The sequence below is a fragment of the Schistocerca americana genome, chromosome 5 (assembly GCF_021461395.2).
Source record: "Schistocerca americana isolate TAMUIC-IGC-003095 chromosome 5, iqSchAmer2.1, whole genome shotgun sequence".
Taxonomy (NCBI): Eukaryota; Metazoa; Arthropoda; class Insecta; order Orthoptera; family Acrididae; genus Schistocerca; species Schistocerca americana.
Window position 1 is genome coordinate 281,599,907 of NC_060123.1, and position 18,672 is coordinate 281,618,578.

Genomic DNA, 18,672 nt, shown 5'->3' on the forward strand with positions numbered 1-18,672 from the left:
ACACACACCCGTGCCCGAGGGAGGACTTGAACTTCCGCCGGGACCAGCCGCACAGCCCATGACTGCAGCGCCCCAGACCGCTCGGCTAATTCCGCGCGGCTATCTAATATTCTACGAAGTCGAATATGGCAGTGTTGTGGTAGAGAGAGATTTTACTTTGTTGAGAACGAGTATTTGTGCTGTGTTCTTCAGACAGTAAAGTGAGGGCTGTAGATAAATAGATAGGAGAGCAATCATTGAGAAGACGATAGGGCAAATGCAGGCTATGATAATCTCTACGCTTATTGGCAAGAAGCCATGATAACTATTCTTGGGCAGGAGTGATACCGTTCATCACAAAGGTATCACACACAAGCATTCATCACCAGTTCCAGCCGACGTGAAGCCCTTGAAGAATAGAATTACCATAATCAAGGATTGGGAGTATTAGTGACACTACGAGTACCTTTTTAAGCTCGAGAGGAAATACTTCCTTATATTTCTGTAGGTAATGAAGCAACACTGACACCATCTAGCAGACTACAGTTGTGTTCAGTCCAGTCTAAGTGATGGTCCAGAATTATCCCCAATTCTTTGCAGAGGAAGATGATGTTACTTATCTTTAGGATGAAGGGTGTACGACCTTCTCTGAACTGAGGTATAGTAATCGTTTTGTGGATGACTAAGATTGCTTCCGATTTAGAGTTAAGTTTCAAACCTACATTCTGTACTCTCTCTGATAAAGCAAGCAAGTCAGCATTTGTACTCTGAATGGCTGAGCGCAGGTTTGTTGGGCTTGCACTTACGTAAAAGTGAAGGTTGTCAGCGTATAAATGATATTTTCAATGTTACGTAAAAGTCGATACATCATTTACATATAATGAGAAAAGTCCCATACTGATCCTTGCGGGACCCTTGATACTACATTCTTCCATTTTGACCTCTTTGTACCAATCATTACACACTGTCGGCATTATGTAAGGTATGAGTGGAACCACTGTAATGCACCTGACGAAAAGTTTTGACTTTAGAGTTTAACAGGCAAGATATTAAAGTCGATAGTGTCGAATGCTTTGCTGAAATCCAAAACGTGCATAATAGACCATAACTTGTTTCAGTTGCACTTTTGTAAGAGCATTCTTGCATTGTTTGTGCCTCGACAGAGGGTTATATACCTCATAAACCATTCAAAGTATGGTGTCATACCACTACCTATTAAGTTATTTTCGTCCATATTTACTGAAACAATAAATATACATTTAAGTGGCTCAAAATTGATCCGCCCCCCCTCCCTCACAATGCATACACCCTAATCTCTTGACTCTGGACACACCGAACTCCTGAAGTCTAGTGGGGCCAAGTGCAAATAGTATGGTAGTTCAGTCTTCTAATGCTGAGTTCACGGGTGTGCAAGTAGCCCGCTTAACTTGTTACATATCAGTTCGCCATTATATGTTTTGACAATGGAAAGATTTTTTGCATCGTGCTAGATTTCTTGCTGTTTCTACTACTTATTGGCAGATAAGTCTTTCAATAATGGTAAGATCTGAAGATAATATAGATGAATGAACTATTTTATTTGCGACTAGGTGTTTGGTTAAAAATTTATTCTATTAGCAAAATGTAGCGTCTAGTCCGTAAACTGATACCTATTCAGTTACCTAAACCGGACCCTTTACTGTTACAAGTTTAAAGTCCGCCTGTATCACTATACACTGTTGCTATCTTGCAGTTATTTTGCAGATTCCAAGAGAACAGTGGGGAGAGTTGATCAAAGAAGGTGACGTCCGTCTAAAACGAAACAGACCATCAGTGGAAGGTCAGAATAAGAAGACGGGTTGGAAGAAGTCCAGTAAACAGTTTAATGTCCCAAAAACAACACTTATGAAGTTGTCCAACAAGAAGTGCCTTACGCCCGAAGAAGTAGTAAAAATAAATCCATGCAGATCTATAATTTTTGATAAAGATCTTGAAGAAGCGCTGGTTTAATATTGTCTTGATATAGAAGCTGCTTCTTTGACTTATTCGTAACAACTTGTGAAGAATGGCTATGTAACTGGCAAAGAGGAGTGACACTGAACACTCTAAGATGAAATTGCTGAGAAAGCGGCCGGTCTTTTTTTTAAAACGTCACAGAAGTAAACTGTCAGAAATAAAGCCCATAGGGGCATATTCTGGCAGGTTTCTTGGGTTCAGCAAAGAAAACACAGAGAAATTCTGTAACCTTCTGGAAGTCGTTATCTTACATCCATATTTTCTCTTTTTTCTAATTATGTTTTGCCTTATTTCGATTATTTTGACAAGAGGTCCGATTTTCTCAACTATTTTTCAAACTCGCTAAGTGCATAATTTTTGAAAATATTCGTTATATTGTCCAAGAGCAAAACATAAACCGTGCAAAACATTATACAGTAAATACGACACGCTTTTGGAGTATAATTTCTTACTGTTTATTTTCTCATTATCGAAAATAAAATGGGGTTCCGGTTTTGGGGCATTTCCGCTAATAATAACACGAAGGTTGTCCAGAAAGTAAGTTCCGATCGGTCCCGAAATGGAAACCACTGGGAAAATACGGTGAAGCTTTGCACAGATGTGTTGGGCAGTGTCCCTAGTATGCCCGTCGATCGTGTCGCGTCGCTCATTTCAGTTTTGAGTGAACAATGAGCACGTAAGGATGCGTAGGGAATAGCGTCTCCCGCCAAGTATGAAGGCCTGGTTAGAGATTTCGCCTGTGTCATGCAGCCCACATAACACAACTGTCGAGCAGTTTCTTCTTCATGTCAATTCTCGGCCGCACACTGAAGGGGCAATGAAGACGCTCCTGCAGCGTTTCCTATGAGAAGTGTTTGATCACCCACAACACAATCCGTAATTGGCTCCCATTGAGTCTCATCTCTGCTCACAAGAACCGCTGGCTATGAAGACAAAATTTTTCCACAGGCAACGAGCTGCAGACCAGGGCTGATAACAGGCGGCTGCTTTCTATGACGAGGATATTTGAAAGTTGATACAACACTACGACAACACTTGAAGTTGGTGCGGCGACTATGTAGAGAAGTAGGTGGAAGGTGTACCTAATTGTTGCAATAAAACGTTTCTGATTTTCATTGTGGCCCATTTCGCCACCGATGCACGGTTAATGACGTCCAGTTTTTCTGGTCCAGTCTTTCCTTTCGCAGGTAACCACCACAATCTGGCTACATTTCAGCATGACCGCCTGGCAACAGTTCTAGACCTCTAAAGAGCTTAAGCTGTTTTAAGCTTTTTTCCCCTGTGTCAACAGTGTTTGGAAACAGCGGGTACCCCCACTCCACCCCCCCCCCCCCCTCCCCGGTCATCACATCCTCAGCGGAATCGTCGTACTCGTATGTCAACAAACACAAACGCCGGTCTCCCGTAAGTCGTGCCCAGTGAATTTTGCGCCCAAAACAGATCGAGGGAAGGTCCTCTAATTCCTCCTGCCCGAACTTCAAAACTTGCGCAGAAGAAGAACCGAGGTCTCTTACGTGGTACTGACGAAGAGGACTGGAATTTCTCGAACAAGGATTGTAACGTCAAAATTTTTACGATACGGAATGTTCACTTTTTATTTTTAGTTGGGTGCAGTCACATAATTTTTACTCATGACCGCATCTTCAGACGCTACAACAAAAGACATGAAAACGAAATTGCAAAAAAATTTAAAAATCGTGTCTTCCACTAGACAAACCATTTTAAATGAATATAAAATATAGTTTATACTCGTGGATCAGCGTATTGTACATGTGATGTACATAAGATGCGTTGTCGTACTGACTAAAAGGCCTGGAGTATGCAGGTGACGTAAGTTGTACATAGCCTCTCCTCCCATAGCCTCTCTTCAAAGCATTCAAGCGAATATCTTTATAATCATAATTCTGCATACCATTGTCATTATTGCCAAGTGTAAGATAAGTGAGCATTATAAAAAGGTATATTAAGCAAGGTACAGTTAAAAAGACAGAGTACGCATCATAAAACAGCTTATGTTATAACAACTACGAAGGAATTATGCGAAGGGGATGGAAATCGGTAGACATGATGCACATGTACAGACAAAGAAATGATTAAAATTTCAGAAAAATTGGATGATTTTATTCAAGAGAAAGAGCTTCACAAATTGACGAAGTCAATATCACGTTAATCCAACTCTGGTCTTTACGCAAGCAGTTATTCGGCTCGCCATTGATTGACTGGGTTACTGGATGTCCTCCAGAGGGATATCGTGCCAGATTCTGTCGAGTTGGCACAGTACGTCGCCAAAATGACGAGCTGGCTGGAGGGCCTTGCCCATAATGCTCCAAACTTTCTAAGTTGAGCAGAGCTCCGGCGACCTTGCTGGCTAAGACAGGGATTGGCAATCACGAAGACAAGCGGTAGAAACTCTAGCCGTGTGCATACCGGTATTATCCTGCTGAATTGTAAGTGACTGTTGTCTGAGGCGTCTCCGTGTCACTGGGGTGCAGTTCGAAGCGGCACTCGTCGCTGAAGACAGTTCAACTGCAGCCAATGAGTTTTCAGGCCGAAGACATGTCTGGAGACGCCGCGGACAGTGGTGGGTTACCAACCCGACTGTCATCCGCCGTACAGCTCGGAATCAGGGGTGATGGTCTGGGATGCAATTTCATTTCATAGCAGCAGCCTTTCGATAGCCATCCGCGGCACCCTTACAACACAGCGATACGTCGACGCTATTCTACGACCAGTTTTGTTGCCCTTCATGGCAGTCAATTCTGAGCGCCGCATCTCTCCACAATTGACGACGTTTGGAGCATTATGGGCAGGGCCCTCCAACCAGTTCGGGATTCCGACGACCTAACGTGCCAGTTGAACAGATTTTGGCACAATATCCCTCAGGACAACTCTGTCAATCAATGCCAAGCCAATAAGTGCTTGCATAAGGGCCAATGGTGGACCAGCGCTTTCTGACTTCTTCAATTTGTGAAGTTCTTTCTTTTGAATAAAATCATCAATTTTTTCTGAAATTGTAATTTTTTTTAGAGTGTAAGACTTTTGAAATTACAGTGCAAAACAACTAGAACTAGTAAGAGGACATAACGTAGAGCGTTATGTCAACCACTTGCGGCGTTCCTCTTCTGGCAGCAAGATGGCGGCGTTGACACGGCTAGTACAGAGGGGGGGGGGGGGGGGGGAGGGGGCACAACACCTCACTCTTGGGATATAGAGAGGTTTTGGTGGGCGAGGGCTCTTAGGGTGCATGTAGCTTGTGACTTAGCGATGAGGTAGTTTCCAGGAATGTTGGGCGCACTTTCCATTCGTTCCGTGTGCCTTCAATTCCCAAAGATGAACTTATGTGAGACAAGTAAAATGCTGCACGTATAATTCACCAATTATGAATCATGCGATCCCCACTATCGGCTTCTAGCATCACGTTTTGTGAATTCCTTTTTCTTCTTTCATCAGGATGGGGAACATGAGAGCCGGCTCAAACGACTACAGCTGAGCATCGAAACGATCGGATGACGGCGACCCAGAGTGACGCGTGCAACACGCCCGCTTGTGCGAGAGAGAGAGAGGCCGTGCTGTCGTGTGTGTGCGCTGCGCGGCGGCCCCAACCACTCGGCCAGCTGTCACGGCCAGGGCCCTCATTTGGGAGAAGGGCCCATCACCGCCGCTGCCTGGGCTCGCCAGGCGTGGCGTGATGTGGCGTGGCGATTCACTCGACTCGGCGGCGCTGCTCGATGTGACGCGCGACCGGCCGCCGCCTTTCCCAAGCACCACTGGACCTGACGGAGTGTTGCCCTCATCACACCAGCCGGCGCCGCTCTTAATACCGTCGTCTTGACAACGGCAGTGGGTGCTACCGCCTGTGCGCTGCGCCGGTAAACACGTAAACGCGTCACGAAGGAAACACGGGCCTGAAAATATCCCAAACCGTGGACTGCCTACATGACAAGACAAAAACCGAACAAGTGCGAGTAGGACTCCCGCTCCGGCAGTTCTGTGAGAAGGAAGGAAGGAAGGAAGATTGGGTTTAACGTCCCGTCGACATCGAGGTCATTAGAGATGGAGTACAAGCTCAAGTTATCAAGGATGGGAAAGGAAATAGGCCGTGCCCTTTCAAAGGAACCATACCGGCATTTGCTTGGAGCGATTTAGGCAAATCGTGGAAAACCTAAACCTGGACGGCCGGACGCTGGTTCGAATTAGAACTGCTGATAAAATATCATATAATATTAATTTTTCCAAAAAATATTGGTATATGTGTCGGCGATATCTGTTGTTGTAGTGGTCTTCAGTCCTGAGACTGGTTTGATGCAGCTCTCCATTCTAATCTATCCTGTGCAAGCTCCTTCATCTCCCACCTACTGCAACCTACATCCTTCTGAATCTGCTTAGTGAATTCATCTCTCGGTCTCCCTCTACGATGTTTACCCTCCACGCTGCCCTCCAGTGCTAAATTTGTGATCCCTTGATGCCTCAGGACATGTCCTACCAACCGATCCCTTCTTCTAGTCAAGTTGTGCCACAAACTCCTCTTCTCCCCAATCCTATTCAATACCTCCTCATTAGTTAGGTGACCTACCCACCTAAACTTCAACATTTTTCTGTAGCACCAAATTTCGAAAGCTTCTATACTCTTCTTGTCCAAACTATTTACTGTCCATGTTTCACTTCCATACACGGCTACACTCCATACAAATACTTTCAGAAACGACTTCCTGACACTTTAATCTATACTCGATGTTAACAAATTTCTCTTCTTCAGAAACGCTTTCCTTGCCATTGCCAGTCTACACTTTATATCCTCTCTACTTCGACCATAATCAGTTATTTTGCTCCCCAAATACCAAAACTCCTTTACTACTTTAAGTGTCATTTCCTAATCTAATTCCCTCAGCATCACCCGATTTAATTCGACTACATTTCATTATCCTCGTTTTACTTTTGTTGATGTTTATCTTATATCCTCCTTTCAAGACACTGTCCATTCCGTTCAACTGCTCTTCCAAGTCCTTTGGTGTCTCTGACAATTACAGTGTCATCGGCGAACCTCAACATTTTTATTTCTTCTCCCTGGATTTTAATTCCTACTCCAAATTTTTCTTTTGTTTCCTTTACTGCTTGCTCAATATACAGATTGAATAACATCGGGGAGAGGCTACAACCCTGTCTCACTCCCTTCCCAACCACTGTTTCCCTTTCATGCCCATCAACTCGTATAACTGCCATCTGGTTTCTGTACAAATTGTAAATAGCCTTTCGCTCCCAGCGATATCTACTCCTCGATATATCGAAATCACAATGCAATATCTAGTGCTGAAATTTTTATTTTATCTTACACTTTTTCACAATTTTCGGTAAGTATTTGAAGTTGTTCTTACGAAAATTATTGTAGTAGGACATAATTTTACGTCCACTGTGTGAAGGAGTCTTACTAGGTTTTGAGCTTTCATCACGCAAAATCTTTCACTTTGACTGTGTGAAGTGATTATATGTAGCACAAAGAAAAAGTCCGACTGCACTGGGGGGGGGGGGGGGGGGGTGGCGGTGTGAATGGAATAACGTGATTTCCGCTGTGACGAAATAGCACAACAGTTGTGTTAAACAAATTTTTAACACTACTAGTGTGCTATTTCTTCACATCGGCATTCTTCAAAGACAGTTGCTGAAAATGATGAACAAAAATCTAAATGACAGTATTGATCTTTGCAATGAGGGGAAATGCTGTCGTAATCGGCGCTCAGCGCTATCAAAATAAACCGCAACTTTTAGCTTCACAATGCAAAATATGGTTCAAATGTCTCTGAGCACTATGGGACTTAACTTCTGAGGTCCTCAGTCCCCTAGAACTTAGAACTACTTAAACCTAACCATCCTAAGGACATCACACACATCCATGCCCGAGGACCGTAGCGGTCGCGCGGTTCCAGACTGTAGCGCCTAGAACCGCTCGGCCAGTCCGTCCGACTTCACAATGCAAATTTGACACTACTACTGCTAGCTCACTTGCGTTGACAGAAATGAAACTTTTTGGAAATTTGTGGTAAGTTCCTATGGCATCAAACTGCTGAGGTCCCTAGGCTTACACACTACTTAATCTGACTTAAACTAACTTACTCTAAGGCAACACACACACCCGTGCGCGAGGGAGGACTCGAACCTCCGACGAGGGGAGCCGCGCGGACCGTGACAAGACGCCGCAGACCGAACGGCTACCCCGCGCGGCTCAAAAGGAACAGACAAAACAAGCAGACCACCAGCTATTGATTAGTAGAACCACTCGGTTTCGCATGGAGTTAACAAGTACTTGCTCGCAAATGCAACCGGGATGCAGCGACAGTGCAGTGAAGGCTGTACAGACCTTCCAGTTTTGCTTTGACCGACAATCTCTTCCGGACTACGGATACGGGATCCGAAAGCATAGACAGCGTTCAGTGTCAACAGGCCTATGAATACCAGTACAGTGTGACCAGCGAACACTTCAACCCAGAAAAGATAGTACTTTTCAAACCAAAGGCCCTCAACCCCCGGCGATGCCATACTACCGCTCCAGGTCGAGACATGACGTTTTCCGAGACAAACATCGGTCTGTTTGCAGCACCAGCGCGGCTCGCCGCCTTCCTCTTGCCGCTGCTAATTCAACAATCTTCTCGCAGTCCTGCAAGCGCCGCCTAGCGGGTCACATTCACACGACAAGCTGCTCTCTGGCAAAAAAATCTATCTACTGGCTTCTGTCTCGGGTTCTTCAGCCGACGTTCATCTAATGATTTTTCCTGACGTTTCGCCAGCACGAGTGGCTGGCGTTGTCAAAGCTTCACCCTGCATTGCTGGTGGTGAACTGGAGCCGAGCTCGCGGGCGCAGGCTATATGTACCTGGCGCGCCAACGTCCGAGGGCTTCCTTGCGGTCATTTCCGGTGCGGTTCTCCTCTTGCTACCTGCGACGGTCGTTCGCTGCAGTACGGGAAGCCAGGATCCGTTTACCTTAAGGCTTTCTTTTTTCTTGTTCAAACTGTTCGCGTGTTTTTGTATTTCCACAGCTTCTCTGAACAAGCGCGTGTGATATTGCTTCTCTACAGCCAGAACTTCGTGTCGGCGAATTTTATTACGTGGTCGGTCTCATTCAGTGCGTGCTCTGCCACGGCCGATTTCTCCACCTGCCCCAACCCGCAATGTCGCTTATGCTCTTTGATCCTGGTGTTAATGGATCGTCCAGTCATTCCGACATAAACTTTTCCGCATGTGCATGGTATACGGTATATTCCCGACATTGCAAGTGGGTCTCTTTTCTCCTTCGCCGATCTAAGACACTCTTTGATCTTCCTTGTCGGTTTGAAAATCGTCTTTACGCCATGTTTGCGCAATATAAAGACGATTTTCAAACCGACAAGGAAGATCAAAGAGTGTCTTAGATCGGCGAAGGAGAAAAGAGACCCACTTGCAATGTCGGGAATATACCGTATACCATGCACATGCGGAAAAGTTTATGTCGGAATGACTGGACGATCCATTAACACCAGGATCAAAGAGCATAAGCGACATTGCAGGTTGGGGCAGGTGGAGAAATCGGCCGTGGCAGAGCACGCACTGAATGAGACCGACCACGTAATAAAATTCGCCGACACGGAAGTTCTGGCTGTAGAGAAGCACTGTCACACGCGCTTGTTCAGAGAAGCTGTGGAAATACAAAAACACGCGAACAGTTTGAACAAGAAAGAAGAAAGCCTTAAGGTGAACGGATCTTGGCTTCCCGTACTGCAGCGAACGACCGTCGCAGGTAGCAAGAGGAGAACCGCACCGGAAATGACCACAGAGAAGCCCTCGGACGTTGGCGCGCCAGGTACATATAGTCTGCGCCCGCGAGCTCGGCTCCAGTTCACCACCGGCAATGGAGGGTGAAGCTTTGACAATGCCAGCCACTCGTGCTGGCGAAACGTCAGAAAAATCATTAGATGAACGTCGGCCGAAGAACCCGAGACAGAAGCCAGTAGGCAGTTTGTCAACAAGTGGCCACGAAAGCCTCAACAATTTTGTAAAAAAATCTGTACCACCACTGACTCCACCAGATGGACACGAAGTCGGGGAAATATAAAATAACGGGTTCCCGGGTTCGATTCCCGGCGAGGTCAGGGATTTTCTCTGCCTCGTGATGGCTGGGTGTTGTGTGATGTCCTTAGGTTAGTTAGGTTTAAGTAGTTCTAAGTTCTAGGGGACTGATGACCATAGATGTTAAGTCCCATAGTGCTCAGAGCCATTTTTGAAATATAAAATAACTTCCGGGAGGGTTCGACGCACGGCAAAGTCATCTAACACGGAAGTTCCAGACCGCAACTCACAATAGACGCAACTTGAAAAACCAACTGCCACGACACATGCCAGCCTTCTTCCACGATTTGAGTGGGTTCGATGCTCACTTTCCTTTTGAGCGGGCTGTGGCTTGAACGATGATAAATTCAGTGTCATACCTCGCAATGCAGAAAACCAAATTTCGTTGTCCTAGCAAATGACGCCAAGAGTAACGCTCTGCTTCCTAGATTCACTACGTTTCATGACGTGTCTCTTCACAAACTTCCTCAGACAGTGCATCAGGACGGCCTACGGTGGTTAAAATGCTTCCACCATTTAGATGATACACTGAGGTTGTGGACCCGTACATATATGTGTCGTTCTTCTTCACTTGCTGCTGCTAGTTCCCCATTTCCCAGCTATTGTAAATGCTATGTAAAAATTGTATAAAGAGGTGAAGGAAAAAACTGAGATGTATAATTATTCAATGATAAATGTAGTGTACATAGATTTTTATTACTTATAGGGTAAATAAATTATATTTCCCTACCAAATAGCATCAGTTTACAAACAAAGGAATGTAAATCGACATCTTTATAGTAGAAAAAAGTGCTTTTTCACTGTTGTATATATCTGAATGCAAATCATCTTTTAAATTACAAACAAAAGAGCATTGTAAATTACTGCTCATAAAAAAATCTCACTTTTAATATACCATTAGTTATTTGGCTGTATTATTGCGGTTATTCATAAAGTATCTGATCCCTTCATTGCAGATTATAAATGATCATATTCGTGTGCTTACTCAAAAGGAAGAGGTGGAATTAATGTTTCATAACAAATTATAAGGTTTGAAATATTAAGATCTACACTAGCCAGGCAGTTAATTATTTATAATGTGTAATTACATCCGCACAGCACACCTCTTTCTCTGCAAGAATGAATGCATTTACACATGCACATTTTTTAATAGTAGACAGGTACAATTTCATTCTGGTCTATCTCACCATTTGATCATATTATTTATGGTTCTCTCAGTAAAGAGAGCAGACCTTGAATGACCCCTGTTGGCCGAGAGCAATGGGACCCCTCAGCTATTGGCCGAGAGCAAATTGGTGGAAGGGTGAGGAGGGGAGGGGACGGAAAGGAGGAGAGAGGGGTGTGACGAACGGAAGTGGTGACCTTGAATACGTTGTTGTTGTTATTGTTATCTTCAGTCCAGAGACTGGTATCATGCAGCTCTTCATGTGCCTGTGCAAGCGTCTTCATTTCCGAATAACTACTGCAATCTACATCCTTCGGAGTTTGCTTAGCGTATTCATTTCTTGTTCTTCATCTATGATTTTTACACTCCACGCTTCCCTCCAATACTCTAATACTAAACTGGTGATCCCTTGACGGCTCAGAACGTGTCCTACCAAGCAATCCCTTCTTGTAGTCAAGCTGAGCCACAAATTCCTCTTCTCCCCAACTCTGTTCAGTACCTCATCATTAGTTACGTGATCTACCCGTCTAATCTTCAGCATTCTTCTGTAGTACCACATTTCGAAAGCTTATATTCTCTTCTTGTCTACACTGTCTACATCTTGAATACAACAAAAAGAATTGCCTGAGCTGTAATCCGACACTGGATGTTAAAATGCAACAATCAGCAGTTTTAGGCAGTACTGGCTGTATCCTCGTATTACTCCCCCGTAGGAAAATTTAAGGTCTAATGATGCAGTAGTATAAACAGGTTACTGAGAAACATGTTATTTAAAGAAATATTCCTAATTTAAGATACCTGTAAGCCATGTGCACACCAATTTCGACCATGCAAAAAATTGTTTCTAGACTGAGATGATTGTTGTTGTTGTTGTCTTCAGTCCAGAGACTGGTTTGATGCAGCTCTCCATGCTAATCTATCCTGTGCAAGCTCCTTCATCTCCCAGTACCTACTGCAACCTACATCCTTCTGAATCTGCTTAGTGTATTCTAATTTAAAAACCTGATTGTCCTCTGTCATGCAGACGTTTTACTTTTTCCAAAAGATATATAATTCAAATGTTATTTCTATTCGAGGTTTTTGTATTTCAGAATGTTCCAATCTTAAAATGTAATCCCTTCCAAGTACCAGTGTTATGGATTTGTAGTTTTTATATTTATAAAAAATGTTTAACTTTCCTAAAGTAACGTGTTCGATTATGAAATATTCAGTTTACAGAAATTAATTTTCCAGAAAATTCTTCACAGATTTGGAAATCGCACTGTAGAGAAAATCTTACGCGTCATGCATTAGTACCCATAACTAATCAAATTTTGGTTTATACTGCTTATAGTTAATTAAGATAACTTCATTCTCATTTATTTTTGTGTTAATATCTAAAAAAGATAACTTCATTCTCATTTATTTTTGTGTTAATATCTAAAATGTAATAGCGTAATATTTCTCTATTTCGTCATTTCTACACTATGCGAGTTTTTATTTAGACGCCATACACAAAACCTGAGTCAGGCAATAGATCTACATTTTCCTAGACGTGGAAATTCATCACAGCGTTCAGCGGATCATACATCTTCTGCTGCCCGATGCGAGCCGCAGCACACTGCGTGAAACATTTTCCTAAGTGCGTGTCAGAACGTAAAAATGAAACAGGGTTTGTGAAAGATTTGGCAGCTGTACATGATAGGGTTATTCGAGAACTGCCTTCTGACACCTTCTTTTAATTCAATGAAAATTTTGTGCTACTGAAATAGAGAAATATTTAAGCTTTTAAGAAAAATTGGTTTTTCACGATACTCAGTATTTATTACACCATGTCTTCTAATCTATTTGTTGTGCAACATAATTTTATAGTTGCATTTAATAGTGTACGTCGATAACGTCTGCAAAATTTCTGGCAAATTGAGTCAGCAATAGTGAATTAATAAATTAAATTCTCACTTCTGACACAGAACTTTTATACCAAAACAACATCCGAAATGTAGTAAGAGACATACTTTTTCCCTTTATATTTTTTGTGGGCGTTGAAAGCGAGAACGTTTTAGAAAGATTTGAATTCATTTTTACATTTTGTTGAAATCGGTGGGGTAGACAAGACAAGAGCAGTATTGTGTGTTTCATTGGCGCGACGCAGGTTCTGACGCGCTGCGAGGAACATTTTGCTAGGCGCGTGCAGTGCCGTGGGTCAGTTGAAGCTGAGACACCGAAGGCCTGATAGGTGGCGCAGTGCTCAGTCTAAAAAAACGCAGTTTGGGGCTAAGTCTGGAAAGGAGACGAAGACTATATATTTTTGGGATGAGTACTCAGGAAGCGCAGAGCAGACAAATTGTGTAGAAGAAGGAGCGCATTTAACATTTTAGTAACGAAAAGATTTGTCGACGATGCGGGCAAGTTTGAGGCATTTTTCAGATTCACACTCAACCAGTTTCATTACCTGCTTTCGTTAATGGAAGACAAACTGGGAAGTGATTCCTGTAACAGAGCTGCGAAACCAATAACATCAGCAGAAAAACTCAGAATTACGTTAAGGTAACTTTCTCATTAAAAATTACGTGATTTTAAGCTGCCAGGCGACGACGTAATATCGATTGTTATATGTACCGCTGAGCTATTGTTCAAGAGGTATAAATGCTGATTTGTCGAACTTCTGCTACGTATAACGAAAGTGTTGATCTTACCGGATCGTATTGGACTACTTTTCTTGCACACTAATTAAAATATCTATATGTGTAGTTTTTACTGTTTGTGAAGTTAGGGAATGAGACAGAATGAGACAGAAACAGTGATTCTGCGGTTTGAATGAAATGTATTTCAGCAGAAAGAAAGAAAAATAATATTACATGACGTAAAACGGAATGCATGTTTCATTTATTGTAGATAGCGAAGTCTGCGGTACTGACATTATTGCAGTATCTAGCCCCTTGTTCTTGAAACAGTTGAGGTAGAAGCAGGAAGGCGATATGACTATGAGCTGCTGCAGTTTTTGTACCGAAACGTTGAGTTGTTGGTTTATCCTTGACCTCTCCGGTTCGTGGTTTCAAAATCCATCACAATGTCGCAAATACTTTTTTTGGCTTCGCATACAAGGCAGGGTCTAAATTTTTTGGCTGTTGCTGCCATGGATTTGAGGACAAATCAGTTTCGTCCTCAACTCCAGGCTCCTCTAGCTTGTCGATAAGTTCGAAAAGGTCTGTCGATCATCACGCCTTTTTTTAACGAGCTCCTGCAGTAAACTGCTACTACTCATTTTCTGGATTTTTTTCCCCTGTGGGTCCACAGACGAGCGGAGGAGAGCCATCACGCTCTCCTACAACCAACCAAATCGCTGCCACGTATGGGACAGACTCCTCGTGAAGCAAAACACGCGTTTCCCAAACCAGAGCCCGCAGAAGCACGATGTTGTCCACACCCTGGCATTTTTTTGTTTTTTTTTGTGGTTTTAGGGCGCAAAACTTCTATGGTCATTAGCGCCCAGCCCGTGACGTAGGAAACAGGAAAAAAAACGAAATTTAAAATCAGCAGCAAGGGGAACAAAGTCATAAAATTTGAGAAACTAAAGGCAGAAGGAATGCTTGAAAATCCACTATAGAAAGGGGTTGGTTGTCCGCAAAAAAAAATCAAATGACTGACGTCATTTCACTGTCACTAATAAACTGTAGAACGCGGTCAGCTGAGCGCGTGTCATCTGCTAAAATCAACGATAGATCAGGCGATAGCTGTAGACGGGAGCGTAACGGATTAAAATAGGGGCATTCAATTAAAAGGTGTCTGACCGTCCACAGCTGAGAACAGTGGGGAGGATCACCGCTTAAAAGATGTCGATGGCTAAAAAGACAGTGCCCTATCCGGAGTCTAGCTAAAATTACCTCCTCCCGACGACGCGTTCGGGAGGAAGAGGTCCAAGCGCAAGGAAGGGCTTTCACTTCCCGCAATTTATTATGGGGAAGTGTTGACCAATGCGCATGCCATAAATGAGCAACTTGGCGACATAAACCGCTCCGTAGATCGGTAAACGGAAGAGACGGAATAGCTGGCCGAGGAAGAGAGACTGCAGCCTTGGCCGCTATATCGGCCGCCTCATTCCCACAGATACCAGCGTGTCCCGGGAGCCAGAGGAACGCCACTGAGACGCCCCCCAGATGGAGCAAGCGCAGGCAGTCCTGAATCCGGTGGACCAGAGGGTGCACAGGGTAAAGAGCTTGGAGACTTAGGAGAGAGCTGAGAGAATCTGAGCAGATTACGTACTGTATCCGCTGATGGCGGCGGATGTAGTGGACAGCCTGGAGAACAGCGTAAAGCTCCGCAGTATAAACCGAACACTGGTCGGGAAGCCGAAAGCGATTTGGGGTGTCGCCAACAATATAGGCACTCCCTACACCTAACGATGTTTTCGAGCCGTCGGTGTAAATAAATGTGGCTTCCGTCATTTGTGCACATAGAGCAGCAAATGCCCGACGGTAGACAAGTGTAGGGGTACCATCCTTGGGATATTGACATAGGTCTCTGAGCAAGTCGATCCGGGGACGGAGCCAAGGCGGTGCTGTACCCCAAGTTGTCAAGAAGGTTTTAGGAAAGCGGAAGGAGAGAGAATGGAGCAGTTGACGGAAGCGGACTCCCGGGGGTAGTAGGGAGGAGGAGCGGCCTGCATACCCGACATCAAAGGAGGTGTCGAAAAAAAGGTCATGGGCTGGATTAGCAGGCATGGAAGACAGATGGCTAGCATAACGACTCAGAAGGACTGCCCGCCGATTGGACAGCGGAGGTTCAGCAGTCTCAGCATAAAGGCTTTCCACAGGGCTGGTGTAAAAAGCTCCAGACACTAAACGTAATCCACGGTGGTGGATAGAGTCGAGACGCCGAAGAATAGACGGCCGAGCAGAGGAGTAGACTATGCTTCCATAATCCAATTTCGAGCGCACTAAGGCGCGATAGAGGCGGAGAAGGACCACTCGGTCCGCTCCCCAGGAGGTACCATTCAGGACACGGAGGGTGTTAAGGGAACGCAGACAGCGAGCCGAAAGATAGGAAACGTGGGAGGACCAGCACAGTTTTCTGTCAAACATAAGACCCAAGAATTTAGCGACGTCGGAAAACGGAAGGTTGACAGGACCTAGATGTAAGGAGGGCGGAAGAAACTCGTTACGTCGCCAAAAATTAGCACAAACGGTCTTACTGGGTGAGAAACGGAAGCCGGTTTCGATGCTCCACGAGTGGAGGCGATCGAGACATCCTTGAAGACGTCTTTCAATCAGGCTGGTCCGTTGAGAGCTGTAGTAGATCGCAAAATCGTCCACAAAGAGGGAGCCCGAGACATCAGGAAGGAGACAATCCATAATTGGATTAATGGCGATGGCAAACAGTACAACACTCAGCACGGAGCCCTGGGGTACCCCGTTTTCTTGGGAGAAAGTACGGGAGAGAGTAGTGTTCACCCGCACCCTAAATGTGCGCTCTGCCATAAATTCGCGAAGAAAAAGGGGCAGCCGGCCTCGAAAGCCCCAAGAGAACAGTGTGCGGAGGATGCCTGTCCTCCAACAGGTATCGTATGCTCTCTCCAGATCAAAAAATATTGCTACCGTTTGGCGTTTCCGGAGAAAATTGATATAAGTGGAGAGAGCAACAAGATGGTCAACGGCAGAACGATGCTTTCGGAATCCGCATTGGGCTGGTGTTAAAAGACTGCGGGATTCCAGCCACCAAGCTAAACGGTAATTCACCATACGCTCCAAAACCTTACAGACACTACTCGTGAGAGAAATGGGGCGATAGCTAGAGGGGAGATGTTTGTCCTTTCCAGGTTTCGGAACGGGAACGACAATAGCTTCCCGCCATCGCCTGGGTAAGGTACTGTCGGTCCAAATTCTATTGTAAAGGCGAAGGAGGTAACGCAGGCTATGGGTTGATAAATGCAGCAACATTTGGACATGGATACCATCCGGTCCTGGGGCGGAGGAGCGAGAAGAAGAGAGGGCATGTTGGAGTTCCCGCATGGAGAAAACAGTATTGTAGCTTTCGTGATTTTGAGAGGAGAAAGCAAGATGTCGCACTTCCGCTGCACGTTTCTTCGGGAGAAACGCTGGCGGGTAATTTGAAGAGCTCGAAATCTCAGCAAAGTGCTGACCCAATGAGTTAGAAATTGCGACGGGGTCCACTAAGGTATCATGCGTGACAGTGAGCCCAGAGACCGGGTAGAAACTAGGCGCGCCTGAGAACCGTCGAAGCCGACTCCAAACTTCCGAGGAGGGAGTGAAGGTGTTAAATGAGCTAATAAAGAATTTCCAGCTTGCCTTCTTGCTATCGCGGATGACGCGACGGCATCGCGCACGGAGCTGCTTATATCGGATACAGTTTGCCAAAGTTGGATGGTGACGGAAAATGCGAAGAGCACGTCGCCGCTCACGTATTGCGTCACGGCATGCCTCGTTCCACCAAGGAACTGGGGGGCGCCGGGGCAATTCGGAGGTGCGTGGTATTGAACGTTCCGCAGCTGTGAGAATAACGTCGGTAATATGTGTGACCTCATCGTCGACGCTGGGAAAGCGACGGTCATCGAATGTCGCTAGAGACGAAAAAAGTGTCCAATCGGCTTGGGCAAACTTCCAGCGTCGCGAGCGCATATATGGCAGTTGAGGCTGCAGTCTAAGAACACATGGAAAGTGGTCACTCGAGTGTGTATCATCAAGGGCGAACCATTCGAAGCGCCGAGCTAGCGGAACAGTACCGACCGCAAGGTCCAAATGAGATAAATTTGTCGTGGAGGCAGACAAAAATGTGGGGACCCCAGTGTTGAGGCAGACTAGATCCGCTTGGTGGAAGACGTCTAGCAATAGTGAGCCACGTGGACAAGGATGTGGAGATCCCCAAAGCGGGTGGTGGGCATTGAAGTCCCCAACCAGCAAATAGGGGGGTGGAAGCTGACCAAGAAGATGAAGATCAGCTCGTGCCATTGGTGTGGACGATGGAATGTATACCGTACGAAGAGAGAACGTGTATCCAGAAAGGGAAAGACGGACGGCGACAGCTTGGAAGGAACTGTTTAAGGGGATTTGGTGATAATGGAGAGTATCGTGGAGCAGAATCATGAGTCCTCCATGGGCTGGAGTGCCTTTAACAGAGGGGAGGTCATATCGGACGGACTGAAAATGAGGGAGAACAAAGCGGTCATGGGGACGCAGCTTTGTTTCCTGAAGACAGAAGATGACCGGCGAGTAGGATCGTAAGAGGATCGACAATTCATCCCGATTGGCTCGAATGCCGCGGATATTCCAGTGGATAATGGACATAGGGTGAACAGAAAATGGAGGAACGTGACCAAGGGTGCTGTCAACTCAACGACTGCTCAGAGCTTGCGACCGACAGCATGGAATGGCATTCAGTCGAAGGCAGAAGATCCTGATCCATAGGTTGGTCAGGAGCAGCTCCAGCCACCAACGATCGGCCA